The following is a 14,446-nucleotide window of genomic DNA, read 5'->3' on the forward strand; positions in this document are numbered from 1 at the left end:
GCCAATGACCATGACTCTCTGAGTGCAACCATCTAGCCAATTTCTTACCCACCAAGTGGTCCATCCTTCAGATTCGTGTATCTCCAATTTAGAGGCAAAGATGTCGAACAGGACAGTGTCAAATGCTTTGCATAAGTCCAGCTATATTATGGGTGGTTTATAATAACTCTCTGAGGTATATATCTATATGTGTCCGTACACACACACACATATATTTATGTATGTATGTGTGTATATAGCTGTGAATTCATCAACTGATAAGTAATAATCCAACTGAGCTACCAGGTAATGTGGTTATAAGAATCACCTTTGGTAGACTTAAAGAAAGAAGTGAGACTTTAACTGACACATGGTGTGGGTTTGTTTTTTTTTTTCCATTTGATAGATAACAAGACCTTTGTTAAGTGAATATTTATACAGTAGTGTTATATATATATATGTGCATAACACAATATAATTACCCAGAGTAGAGACTTTGATTAAGAAGCACCTACAAATTCAGGAAAAGAATTTAAAGGATGCAATTATCCCCAAATCAAGACAAAACACTTTTGCCCATGTAATTCAGAGTTCAGATTAAAGGTAAAAGACACAAAGAAATCGTACAATAACGATACATGTAGAATTTTGGTGTACTATTATTTGCTGAACTAAAACTGATTTTTAGAGATAAATTAGGTTTATTTTGTTTTATGTTCTTATTCTGTGAAGTGGATGACAGAAAAGGAACTTGACTGAATATGAGCACAGACGAGAAAAAAAGCCCTGCATGTCAGGCAAGAAACTGAACAGGAGAGGAACAGCAGAAAAGTACCACTAACCATGCCAAAAGTCAAACAGAAGGGCTACAGCAGAAGTTAAGAAACTTCACGCAGTGTAAGAGAGGAATTGAAGCTTCCCTGCAGCAAATGCTGGAATATTATTTTCAGAGCAGACTGTATCTTTCCAGCAGGATATTAAGTAATTGTCTCTGACAGAAAATTTTCTAGGCTAGACACAACGAACAAGGCCTGTGGAGCCCTAACATTTTCTAGGTACCAAGGATGGCTAAGTTTTGACAGAATAAGCTTAAAGTATTTCTCATAACTATTTAAATGATATGGAAGGGCCTTTTTCAATTTCAAGATCCCTAAAATGTTTCCAAATTAAACTTAAATCCCTTTAGAGGTTTTACAATTAAGAGTTATATATATGTGTGATACATATGTTCATGGTACATTTGTGTCTGTTAGCAGCCAAATATGTACCCAGTCACTCACTAACTCTTTCTCCTCAGCAGGATAGGGGAGATGAGAGGATGAGAAAGCTGCTGGGTTTGGGTAGAGACAAGAACATTGCTTACCAATTATAGTTGCTGGCAAAACAGGCTTGACTTGAGGAAAATTCATTTACTGCTAATCAAAATAGATAGAGATCACTAGAAACAGAAAGACAAACATTAAAACACCTATCCTCTCCCTTCTCTTGTGCTTAACTTCACTCCTTGACTGCAGACTCCTCTACCTGCTCCTCCAAGAGGTGCAAGGGCATGGGGGTTTATGGTCAGTACACAGTGGTTCCTCTTTGCTGCTCGTCCTTTCTCGCACTATTCCTCTGCTCCAGCATGGGTCCTCTACAGGTTGCAGGAAATATTTATTTCATGATGGAATATCTCCTCTTCCTCCTTCTCTGACCTTGGTGTTCCCTCTGCTGTTTCTCACTCCTTTTTTTGTTGTTGTTGTTGTTTTGTTGTTGATGTTGTTGTTTTTCCCATTCTTCTCTGCCTGTCCAGCATTTTCTACCTTTTCTTAAATATATTTGCAGAGGGGTGTCAAACACTTGGCTGATGGGCTCAGCTGTGGCTAGCAGTGGGTTCATTGCAGAGCCAGCTGTGTCCACCACAGGGCAGTCCTAGCTTTATTGTACAGAGGCCACTACTGCAGTCCCCCCACCACTACCAAAACCTTGCCACCTAAACCAAATACACACAGTCTGTTGGAATTTGCTTTTCTTCATCATCTTAGAGGGATTCCTTAAAAGCAGTTCGTGGATCATTACGGGCCCTTTCTCTGCAGACTCCTCAGATAATTGTATTCTTCCTTTCTGCCCACCCTTGCAAATTGTTATGTCCGTTAAATAAACTGTCTGAATGCATGTTTACACTGCTCAGGCTCAATGAAGCCTGATGTAGGGGCATCTGGTTCATCTCCACCTAACATCAACCCAAAGTGAAGAGCTCTAACTCATACTGACCCAAGCTGATACATAGACTCATACATTTGTTGGAGATGTAGACTGGATTTGAAAGCAAGTTACCCACCTTAACCTTGTTACCTAGCCACCTTAACCTAACTATATCACTGTGTGTGGTGATAAAATTATAAAATATTTTAAATGCTTTGGTTTTCATTTTCCTGTCTCAAGAGTAGTGATGTGCAGATACAATATAATGCTTTCCTTACTTGAATACAAGCTCGAAAATTGCTTAGTGGTACCACTTTGTGCAACATGTTATCTTCATTCTAGACCATACTTGACTTTTTAGAGGAACTTGTGCAGGCATATTACTTACACTGCCTGGTAGATCAAGCATCTTCAGCTCTTGCCTTCATGATAAGAAGTATGTCAGTCAGTATTTTAAATATAGCATACTATGGTACAGTTGTGCTTATTACAATAAAGGCTGTGTTAATGATAATATATTCAAATTTGTCACATGCACAACAAATCATCTTTCCATTGCTAGTTGTTTGTGTTACTTTTCTAGGTGGGAAATAACAGATAAAAAATTATGTATTTGGGTTATTAAGATGAAAATAACCAATAGGATCAACCCTACCTAATGAAAACCACCTCTCATTCTTTGCTGTACTGACACAGTTGAAATGAGGTTTAGTAAAAGTGAGAGGGGGCTGATGGCACTAATTTTCTGTGGGGGCTTTTAGAATCAATCCCCACCTGTACTGAATTAGGCCAAATCTATAGACATTGAGGACACATTGCACATGTCATTTTCCCAAATGCATTTAAAATTAGGTTACCAAGGGGGAGGGGAGACTTGAATTTTCAAATAGTGTGACTCATTGTTGATGGATTTTATTAAATTCTACTGCTTCACTTGTCATGTTATGATTCTTTTTAACAGATAAGAGTTCTAAGAACACCTAGACAACACTTTAAAATATTTCTATAAAACAGAATGAATGAATTAAATACCTCAACGTATATCTTCAAACTTTCAATGACTTGATATAGAAACATACTATCAGAAAGAAAATGGTGACAGATGAAAACTTTCAGGAATAGTGAGGAGAGAAGAAATACAAAACCAAACACAAAAAACTTCAGGTAACACTTATAGCTCCAGCCTAGGAGTCATAGATAAGAGAAGTCTTATAGTTTCCCAAGCATTTAACGCTGAAGTCTTCCTGTTTTCTCCAGTGAAATGGTGTCTCTGCTTTTTGCAGCAAAAGTATGTGGTGTGCACTCAAAAGACTGTGTGGCTGTTGATTTCTGATGTTATGACTTGTCATTTTCAGCCTTTGGCAGGAAAAAATCCATAAATGAGCCAGTGGTGTAGACTGAATATTATAAGCATTAGATAAATTAAAAGCATCCGGAGGTTGGTCTGTGGAGAAGCAATTCTGGGTGAAGACAGAAATTATGTGATCCAGGCAAGAAGAGCATCTCTTTTTAAAGCTGTGGAAGAAAGAATGTGTTAAAATATTTTTCAGATCTGGTTATAGGTAAGCTAGCAAGGAGGAAAGTGGACCTAAGAGAGAGATGAGCAAACGGATGGTGGGTGCTGCCCTGAGAATATGGAAGAGGGCATATTCTACTGGGCATTTTTTGTTCTTTTGTATTCCTGTGACCTTTAAAGTCAAACTCTATGCTGCATATGGTCACTTTCTGTTCTAAAAGATAATGGGTTATCTGAGATGATTTTAATGAACCTTTGTAGGTTTTACTTTCAGCAATTCATCCTAATAGTGTGGAACAGTGAGAAAGTTTTTTTTTTTTTTTCCTCCTAACAGACGAACTCTGTTTCCAGTCAATTTAGTTTCAGAAGAAAAAGAAAATCATAATTTTGAACTGGGGTGAATTTCATATATGTTAGGAAGCTCTCTGGTTTTCTTTTGGGGGCATTGTTTGTTTGTTATTTACAGAATTGTCTCTAGCAGGAAGAAAAATATTCAGTTACCTTGTTACTTGCTTCTTTGAATTCCTTAGAGTTCCTGGGATTGCATTAGTTTGGTGATGCTGCATGGGTACATATGGTACATTGTTGGGCTACAGTTGGTCACACAACAATATATGTTATTAAGTGATCCAGAATTCCAGTGGGTGTTGCATTTTCTTACCAACTCAAAGAAGATGACTTTTTAAAGGAGATGTCTCATAGCTTTATTCACTGTAGACGACTGAAAGTTTTACATTTGCCAAAGGCAAACAATAAACCAATAGTGAATCCTGTACCGTTGTTTAAATTCAAAATGTAATAAAATTTTTAAAAAGAAAAAAGAGAGAGAGCAGAGAATCAAACAGAATATATTTCTTTATTTTCACATACAACCTACATCTTTGTGCACAGACTCAAATACTATTGTATAGGGAAATACAGAAATAGGAAGGGTGATTCTGACTCTGCTTTGCACAGCTGGTCAATAACATTTTGGATTTAGACAGGAAGTTTGACATAGTTGTAAATGCAAACGTAAAACATGTAAAATGCAATAAACTAATGTTAGATCAAATAAAAAGAAAAAAACCAATCTGACTTCTCCAAGGCCATATAAATCCTTTATACCCCAAACAATTTGTCAGTGCTCGTATGGCCCTAAGCATCAGACAAGACTGCCATTTTTTCATTTAAAAAATAATTCTTGTTTATTAGGACTGTGATTCCTGATATATATCAATTTTATTTCTTCTGTGTTGCAACTGCATTAGCATCTGATGATAAAGATATTATGAAGTTTTTTGTCTCAGACATTGTCCACCAGTCGTGTCACTGTACAACTGAAGGGTCTCTTGCCTAAGGCTGCTATCAGAGCTACATTATGAAAGACAGATGAAATGACATGGGGAAAACAGTCCCTACCTTTCTCATTCCCTCCACCTTGGAGCTGGCACTTCTCACTGCAGGTGTTGCCTTTATGGCATGGCTACTAAACACAAGGATGCAGAAGCTGATCATCAAGACAAATTTCCTGCCAAGCAAGAGAGCAATGTATGTAACCAGCACACCAGAAAATAATATGTGACCATGGAGTTTATAAAGAGAGAATTTTAACATAAATCTGACACAAGGCACCATAGCAAAATTTAACTAGGCATTCAGATCCAAACTGTGCAAATAACATCTCTCTGGAGTCACAGGTGTGGAAATTGCATGCTGTTTCTGCCCTATGGGAAATAATTGGATTATTATAGTATAGCACCGTGCATATCAACTGTTACTTGTTTTATTCTTTTATTGGAACTTAGATCAGTGTTATGGAAGATTTGTAGTTCAGCAGAGGGAATGAAATGATAACTATTTTTGTTATCACATTATTTGAGTCATTGTACAATTAGTGCAAGAGACTCACACTTTGCAGAAATTTTCCCAAACAGATGAGCATTGTTTGACAGCAATTTTCTTCCAATTTATTTTCATTATTTATTTTATATTTATTTACTATATACCTATATATATATAAATACGCACATAACTATGGACATACATACCAACCCACACCATTATATTTACATAATTATTGTCATTATCAATCTGGTATTACGGTGCATATTTTAGAAGAGATATTAAACATAATTATTGTAAATAATTTCTCGTTTGCTTAGACATATATATATATATAAAGCTGGTTATAACCAGTGAAGAAAGCACTGAGAAAGTAGAAAATGTTTCAGGCTGCCTAACAAATTCAGTTGTGGTTCCACACTGGTTTGATGAAAGCTCATTTGCTTAATTCGTTAGTATGCATATTTTAATTCTTACATGAAAAGAAAACGGCTAAACTGTTGTCTAACTAGATGTAGCAGAATAACACAGTATGGGGAAGAAACCATAATAGAAAGCCAGGTCTCACCCATTTCACGTGAGTGCTCTACCAACTTATATGCTGGGTTTTGCCTAATGAATATTTGGAAAAGTGAGACAGTGTAGAAATATATGTTAAATGAATTACAACACTGTAGATATATTTTATTTGGAACATTCTTCTGCGGAAAGGAAAAAAAGAAAAAACAAAAAAAGGAAATGCAACTTCTTATGCCCATTAGGCAGAGAAGAGAGTGTATCTCAACCCATCTCCTGTGTCTCCCTAGGACATATTCTAATCACTGAACTTTTCATTATATCTATGTATATCCTTTAGTTGGAAAAGATGAACAGAGGAATGCCTAGCAGGGAATATGTGTGAGAGAGAACATTTAGCTGCTTATACCTTTAAAGAGGCATTCCCCGAAGCAGATATTTTGTGGTTTAGAGAATTTTGCTGAGAGAAACCAAGCAAATAAAAATTAAAGAATCTAAGCATCTACAGAGATTATGTAGTACCAAAGCTGATGGGTTACCTAAGCAACCTGAATGAGATGATAATGTCTTTTGAAGATTTATACTTTTCTGTCCCTCTATGACCCATTTGATAGAATATGAAACAAATCCACATGAGACCAAGGAACAGTCAGGGCTCCATACCATTGCTCCTTTGACCAGTCCCAGAGCCAGTGCTGGCCTGGGTCTGAGCAGCAGCATGCCCCAAATATTTTTGCAGAAGTACCCTGTAGCACTAGGGTAAAACATTGAATGAGTAGCCTTTCCAGATGATATCTAATGTTTGGTCCGAGACATCTTTTTGTGAATTGTACCTGCTCTCTTTTATTTCAGTTTCTTTTAGGGTGGAGATGCAGGATTAGGCCTTCTGAGAAAACATTTGCTTTGAAGACTCTGAAGACACTTTTTCTAGTGTTGCAGAAGGTGCAGGCTGCTGTGTCCTTTTGTAGCTGCTAATGAGAAATATGAAATGAAGCTTGTAACTCTAATCAGTTTTTAATCAAATCAAAACAAAACAAAACAAAAAGACCAAAAAAACCCACAGGCAGGTTAAAGTATTAGAAGTTAGAGCTTTTAAGGGAGGACAAGTCTTTCTGTTGACTTGATCAGCTTGCTAAGACAACTCCCTGAAAACTACTAATCAGAAAGTATCAACAGGTGTTAGAGTTCTTAAGGAGACAATCCCCATACAGAGAACAATAAAGCTGCCACAATAATAAATAAAGCTTCCTGGATTAGTCAAGTTCTTTTATATTCCATCTGGAAGGCAGTCAGTGGTGAAACTGTAACTAAGATCTGTAATGTATTCTCCTAAACATACTACTTTACATTACACGTTAAAAAGGCAGACACAAGCTACACTGTGTTTTTGTAATGCTACACAGACGTAAAATTAAGTGCCAAGAAAATTCTCATTCACGGAAACCAGAAAAATCATGGTAATAATGATAATCAGGAAAAAAATAATAAAAAAATAAAAACTAATTTCAGAGGACATGTGAGCAACACGTAACTGTAAGCAGAGGATGGATTGTGCTTGGAAATGGCAGAGCAAATTTTTATCAAGCCTCTATTGACTCTGACGAGTGCTTAAAATGAAGAGCACAACACCCTTTTCTAATGAGAAAGGAACATGCATCTCCAAAGTAGTACATAGTTAAAATTTAGATAGCTGAATCCTAGATTACAGTCCTAAACACACTAGTTCAGAAGTTGCCTACTTTTTTCTAATTGACAGTGTACCCTAAAGCTTCATAAGTTACAGGGTGTTTTATTTGTAGATCTCAGTTACGACAGAGATGGACAACAGAGAATGTATTTCTGGATTTGGATAGGTAGACAGTCTTCTCTCCTTGTTATCCAAGAGGCTTGATATAGTGGTTGCACACAGAATGCTTTGAACACTCCCCCAAGGGATTAATCTTAAGACAGAACGTGGTGACGAACAATTCATTATTTAAAAAAAAGAACAGAGTAACATTTCCAGCCTTTATAAAATAGCTTAGAGAAAATCCTTCCTCAGACCTAAAGGATACAAACACATATCTCACCACAAGTTTTCCAAACACTAACAAAAAGGATATTTTGAAAGGGTTATTTTTAATCCCTCCTGTTAAAGCCATATCACTTGACAGAAGTGAATTCGATGGTGAGAGAACGAAGGGAGGAAATATGAATGACAAAAGCTTCTCTTTGTCCTCTCATGGCCATTTCTGTATGTTTTCTACAAATAACTTCGTGTAGAATAGGGAGACATTCCTAAGAGCAAGGACCTTTACTCTCAGGGTAAAGACCTGCTTAGGAATTAAGAAAATCAGCTGTTCTCTTGCTTTTGGCCCAACCGATCTTGAATTCTCATCTGTGCAGCACCAAACATCAAGAAGTGTTTGCATGTCCTGCCGTAGTTTCCATTCCACTCTCCTTATGCCACTCTCTGGTAAGAAGATGTGGATTTGAATTTATTCAGATGGAAAAGGGATATGGATTGCCATTCTCGGAAAAACTGCCTAATTGACTTGACTATTGTATAAAGAAAAAGAGCCTTTATTCAACATCTGTTGCCTTAAAACAACTTGGTTGAAAACAAGCAAACAAAACAGGAACCAGTTTCAAGCATACGATGAGTCTTAAGCACAGTTGGGAAAGCTGCTTTGGGACAGCTATTTAGGGGAAAACAAATTTAAGACTCTCCATCTGTAATTAACTAGGTGACTGTTGGTAACTACATCATGAGAAGCATTGTGGTGCCATTCTGAGGTCCTAAGAGACCCTTGACATGTTTAACAGACCAACTAATAGGGTCAGACATCAAAGAGTTCATTGCTAAAATTTCCTAAGAGTTAAATGTTAAATGTAAAAGTTAAAATGACTTAAAAATTCCATCCATCCCAAATGGATGGAAATGGAAGTGGAAAGTTTGAAAAGCGAGTTCCCAATATGTGATAAAGGAAGCTGTCTTTGAATATCAGAAAGCTGAATCCAGTTCAATGGTGTCAAATACAACCGAATATTAAATAACAAGAAAATAGTTATAGGAATGTGGCAAATCAAGGTTTCTACCTATCCAAGAAGCTTTCAATTTACTGCTTAGCTAACTAGGGCAATGAAGTAACTGCACTCTACACCTGAAGCTATTCTACTTCCAATTTTCTACAGTGCCACTGGCATTAATCAGTTGAACGGTTAAAATCATTAGGGAAAACAAATTAAATGTTACTTTAAATGGAAGCTAAATGTACAATATATACATTACACATCTCTTGATGTGGCTTTTACACCCAGGTATATCTGAGATTGCATTTCAGTGAAAATTGATGCCACTTTTATGAGTATGTGAACCGATTATCAGTCTTAAAAGTATTTTTATACCAGTGACTCAAAATCATTAATCTATACTTTCTCTTGGCTATCTAATATTGTTGGTGGTCTAGGGAGCTGATCTCAGTTTGAGCCTTTTTAGGCATGCAGGCATTTTTTTGGTGCTTGTTTTATTATTTGTTTAGCCCATGGGCATGTATAAGCAGGATTTTCCAGTGCTAGAAGCGTATGTACCAGCAGAGAGAGCTTGCTTTTATTGCTAAAAGTCAAGAAACAAGGATGCGTATTCTCTGATGGCTAGAAAGATTTTTAATTAAATTATCTTTTAAAAAAGCAGAAAGGCCTCAAAATAAAATACTATGATGCAAATTGTAATCACAGGGTTATGGTTCTTTGTTCTTTACAGATACATCAACAGTAATGATTTAAGATTTTCAGACGCATATTAATCATAACGATGCAGTCCAAGGAACTGGAAGAAGTCTCCAGCAGCCAAGGAATGAGTAATGTCATGAACTGAAGCCCCTACATGGGCAATCAAGAAATATAAGAAATCTGATTTGGGGAGGGCTTTAATTAATATGTCTCCTCCCACTGAGGAAAAAAGAAGGTTGTTGTCTGTCACAGCTGACCAAGGATCATTGCTTCACTTTTAAGACACTGCCATCAACTTCTGCTTAGAATTAAGAATCCATCAGTAGTTACTATCAATTAAACACTGGCAAAGCCACATGTGAAGATCTGTCTCTGTTGCATCTGTTCTCTTAATTCTCTGATGTGTTTCCTATCATTGATCGTATATTATGCATATGAATAAGCATGGTATCAATGAAGTTTGCTAACACAGAATTGTTGACTTCCACTTGTACAGTTCCTTTTCCCTAAAGAAAAGCCTGAAATGATATAGACAACCAAATGGACTCCAACAACATGCTCTTGGTGTCCACAAATTCTGTGTCACTAGAGAAGCGTTAATGAACAAAAGTCCTCCTGACGGTTATTTGGCCTCCTCCAGATGGGCTTTCTTAAAGACAGGATTTCTTGCCCATTCCTTGCCACCAGAAGCTGACAGCATATTCTCGAAACAGGTGAGAGAAAACAGAAAGAATAAATTCAGGGACTGTGGAGTGGATTTTGAGCAAAACTTTGACTGTCTGTTCAGCTCTGTTGTGCTGTGCCTTAAAAACATTAGGAATTTGGAGACAAGAAAATGAAATGGAAAACAGCACCAACCTACTTAATTACCAGCTTAGGTTTGCAAATCCATTTTCATACCGTGACAGCTTTTCCCTGTTACTGATGTGGTGTAGATAAAACCAGCTGAATCAGGCCTCATCATTATCTAGTGAAACAGGTTTTCTATGGCAGAAATGGTATAGTTTTTTAATAGCTCAGGGTTCTAGACAGAAGATGATATAGCTATAGACCAACGATATTCTGCGTTTAAGATTAGTCATAACAGCCTAAATAGCACATAAATCTTAGATGGCCAGGGGTTTCTTACATTTCTCTTCATTGTGGATTATTTACTGATGCAACTGAAAAAGCATCTTTGTATAATACTGGAAGTATAGTAGGTATTGTGTTAAGCTGCAACCTCCGATGTAGTTAAACCATAGGACACAAGAAATGTTATTAAAATTCCATGCTTCAGCAATTTGTGAAGTAGCAGCTTGGAATCTGAACCATGCAAGAATTTATGTATAACTGGCTCATTGTGACCTACCTTATGTATAATGTCTCACTGAGTACGCAGAAATCTTAATGCTAATAACCGGTTCTTTCTTTTCTCTTCATTCATGGTTGAATTCTACTGCTTTCTCTAGGGTAGGAGAAACCTTCTTTTCCCAGATCACAGGAATAGACAAAAATATTAATTCAGTGCCTGACTTCCCTGCTCAGCTGAAGTGTATATCAGTTCACCGCAGTTAGAAAGGTATATAGTCTGGCAGCTAAAAGCTGTAGTGCTTTCCTAGGGACCCTCAGGAACAGAGTGTGTTTTTCAATGTCCATTAAAAGGCTAGTGCTCAGATCTATACCTCACTTTTATCCCTCAAATCTGAAACCACTGCTCTGTGATTATGCCTTTCACTTGAGTTAGAAAACATGCAAATATTTGAATAAGATAAATAATAAAATCTCTATATTTTACATTACCTCTTAACACTAAAGACTTCCTTGTGATAAATAGCTTTTATTTTCATGTGGCAAGCACAAACCCATACATAATAATAATACTATAATAATAATAAAAAATAATAAACATTTACAAGTTTACATGTAGTTCACAGGTTCAACGCCTCCTAATATTGCTTGAAAAGAGAGATACTTTGGACATTCATTTGCAGATCTTTACAACACTCCTTTTCCCTCCCTCCTTAAACTTCAAGAAATAAGGAACAATGGTGTGTAACTCTCTTCCCACCCTTCACCGACTGAAATAAAGTCTATTGTGATCTTGTCTTTCCCTCAAATGAGAGAGAATAATACTTTTTCCTGTCTTTTTTTTTTTTTCCTCCGTAGTGCAATCAATCTAACTTTGAGAAAATGTACTGAATGTAATTGTTACTTGTAACAATGTTCATATAGATAATGACCAGGGTTTGTAAATCTTTCCTGCCCTGTGGGCAATACATCCAAATTTTAAGGCTGCTAAACACTTAATTTAGACCTTCAGGAAGTAAGAAGAAAAGGGAAGCTGGAGGAGTAATTTGTAGAGGGAAGTGGCAGTGGCTTTTTACCTCTTCATTGCATAACGTCAGGCCTGCAACTGAGTCTCAGGGAATCAAGTAGTATCTGCTGCAGCAGATTGCGTTGACTATCTTTGTCCCAAGAAGGACCACATACTGGCCAGCCTTGCAGTTAATCTGATGGTCTGCACGCGAACTTGTGACCTGTACTTACCCATGCAGTGTAAGTTGGCTATTCTTCTTGATATATTCCATTTGGGTAGAAACTTCTTTATCTACTGAAGGTGCCAATTTGCGTAACTCAAGAGAATGTAGTTTGGCATTCAAATCTCACTTGAGATTATAGAGATTACAGGTTATAAAGTGTAAGTAACACAAAACTGATCTGAGTGTCGTTAAGAAATACTGGACAAAGAAACATTATTCTACTGCCATACTTAGTTTTCAGATGGTAATAAAACATTTAACTAAATTAAAGCACTTGTTCCTTGCCCTTGACAGATGAGAATTTTTGCCCTCCCACCACTTGGTGATCAGCTGATGTCCTGGTGCATGAAGATTGATTGTTTTTAGTTCTGTGCAATGTTGAGTCTTACAAAAGGTTAATCTGATTTTAGGCTTACATTGGAATCTCTGCTAAACATTATGTGGAAATGGGTTCCTTGGGTTAATTATCTCTTACAAGAATAACCATGCTGGTTTTAAAAGTGTTGTTTTTAAATGTCAGACTAACATCCAGCACCAATTTTACAGAAATAAGTATACACGAAACATCCAAAAAATCTTTCACCACATCTCTTTTTTTCTTTTCTGTTTCCTGCTCTAAGTTCTCCTGAATTCTTAATCTCTACTTCCAGAGAGTATACAGCCCACTCACTCACCATTACCTGGTCATTATTGTTCTCCTACAGATCTTTTATATTTGTGCAGTTTTCACTCTTTCTGTAATAATGTGATCAAAATTGAAAATAGTATCCAAAGCATGTCTTCATTCTCCAGTCTGTAATGATACATAGATCTTTTCCACAGGGCCCCACTATGTGCTGTTTTGCTCAGAGTGCATTCTTTCCAGGAAGTATTGCATCAGTGTAAAATTATCGTGTCATGGTTTAGACCTCAAGTTTTCTATCTGCAATTAGAAATGTATGAAAGTAGTAATTTTCTTTTTGTGATTATTGATATATAAGAAATGCTAGTCTTAAGGCATACAGTTTTTCACTATTCTGTATTATTTCTATCTGAAGTTGGGAATAAAACAGGGGGGAAAGGGACATAAAGTTGTGGCTATTTCATGTGTCCTGCTGCTGTTGACATTGGCTTAAAGATATTGTCTGCTGGTCTGAACAAGGGACTGAGTCTCAAAAGCAGCCAGCTGGATGAGTATCTTAAGGGACTAAATCCCGTTGACATAAGTGTTTTGTGTTTTTTTGGTTTTTTTTTTGTTTTTTTCTGAAGCAGAGACTAGCAGACTATTATGATAATGGATAAAAAGACACTGCAATATTTTAAAATGTTAAAAAAAGTATTCCTGCTGGACTGAGAGTCAAAGGCTTTCCTCTCCCTGCCTGAAGTTTAAGTACTCTGATTTTGTGTATGGGGACTCAAGGGGTTTGGAAGTAACAGAATTTATTGCCACAAACAGTGGGAAAGTTACAAAGTTGCAAAGCTTCTGGTCTGCCTGGCACTTCTTTGACTGAAGATTTCAGGCTAACTGAATCTGTACTAGAGCAGATGCTATTATATTGGTAGTACCTGAAGGCTTTGATAAAGCATCATGGACTCATTATACTAGGAGTCCACTCTACATTTATAGAGGAAACAAAAAAGTCATTTCCACACAGAAATTACAAGGGAAGTATAAAATGAGAAAGGGGAAAAAAAAAGCAGATTTAGTAATCTGTCTTGCCTGCTTCATGCGTTAATAGCACATAGCACCAATTCATCTTTTTGTTTAGGATTGCCTTATTCCCTTCCATGCTTCCCAAAAGGAATTCATCAGAGAGCTAACATGGGCTATTAAGATACAGAGGCTCTCATGTGAGCTCTCCACACGCATCTGAATCATCACAGCTCTCTGGTGGTTGTAATGCATTGTATATGACAAATAATTTTATGTTAACTGGGACCTACTAAGTCTGATAAATTAGATGTGTTTAATACACTTACCCTAGGGAATATATAAAAGATAATGTGGTTTTAGTGTTTTTGAAAATAATTCCCAGTTCTCAAAACTCTGACAGAACAATTCTCTCTAGTTTTTCTGGCAACTGGATTTTTTTTCACATGACTCTACTTGCAGAGCTCTTGAATGGGAACAAGAAAGCACAGATTTGCAATTATGTGATGTCAATAAGCTGTAATCTTCCTGGAAGAAGAACTGATGAGCAACAAACATTTGAAT

This window comes from Leptosomus discolor, chromosome 2 (genome assembly GCF_034619465.1).
Source record: "Leptosomus discolor isolate bLepDis1 chromosome 2, bLepDis1.hap2, whole genome shotgun sequence".
In the NCBI taxonomy this organism is placed as follows: domain Eukaryota; kingdom Metazoa; phylum Chordata; class Aves; order Leptosomiformes; family Leptosomidae; genus Leptosomus; species Leptosomus discolor.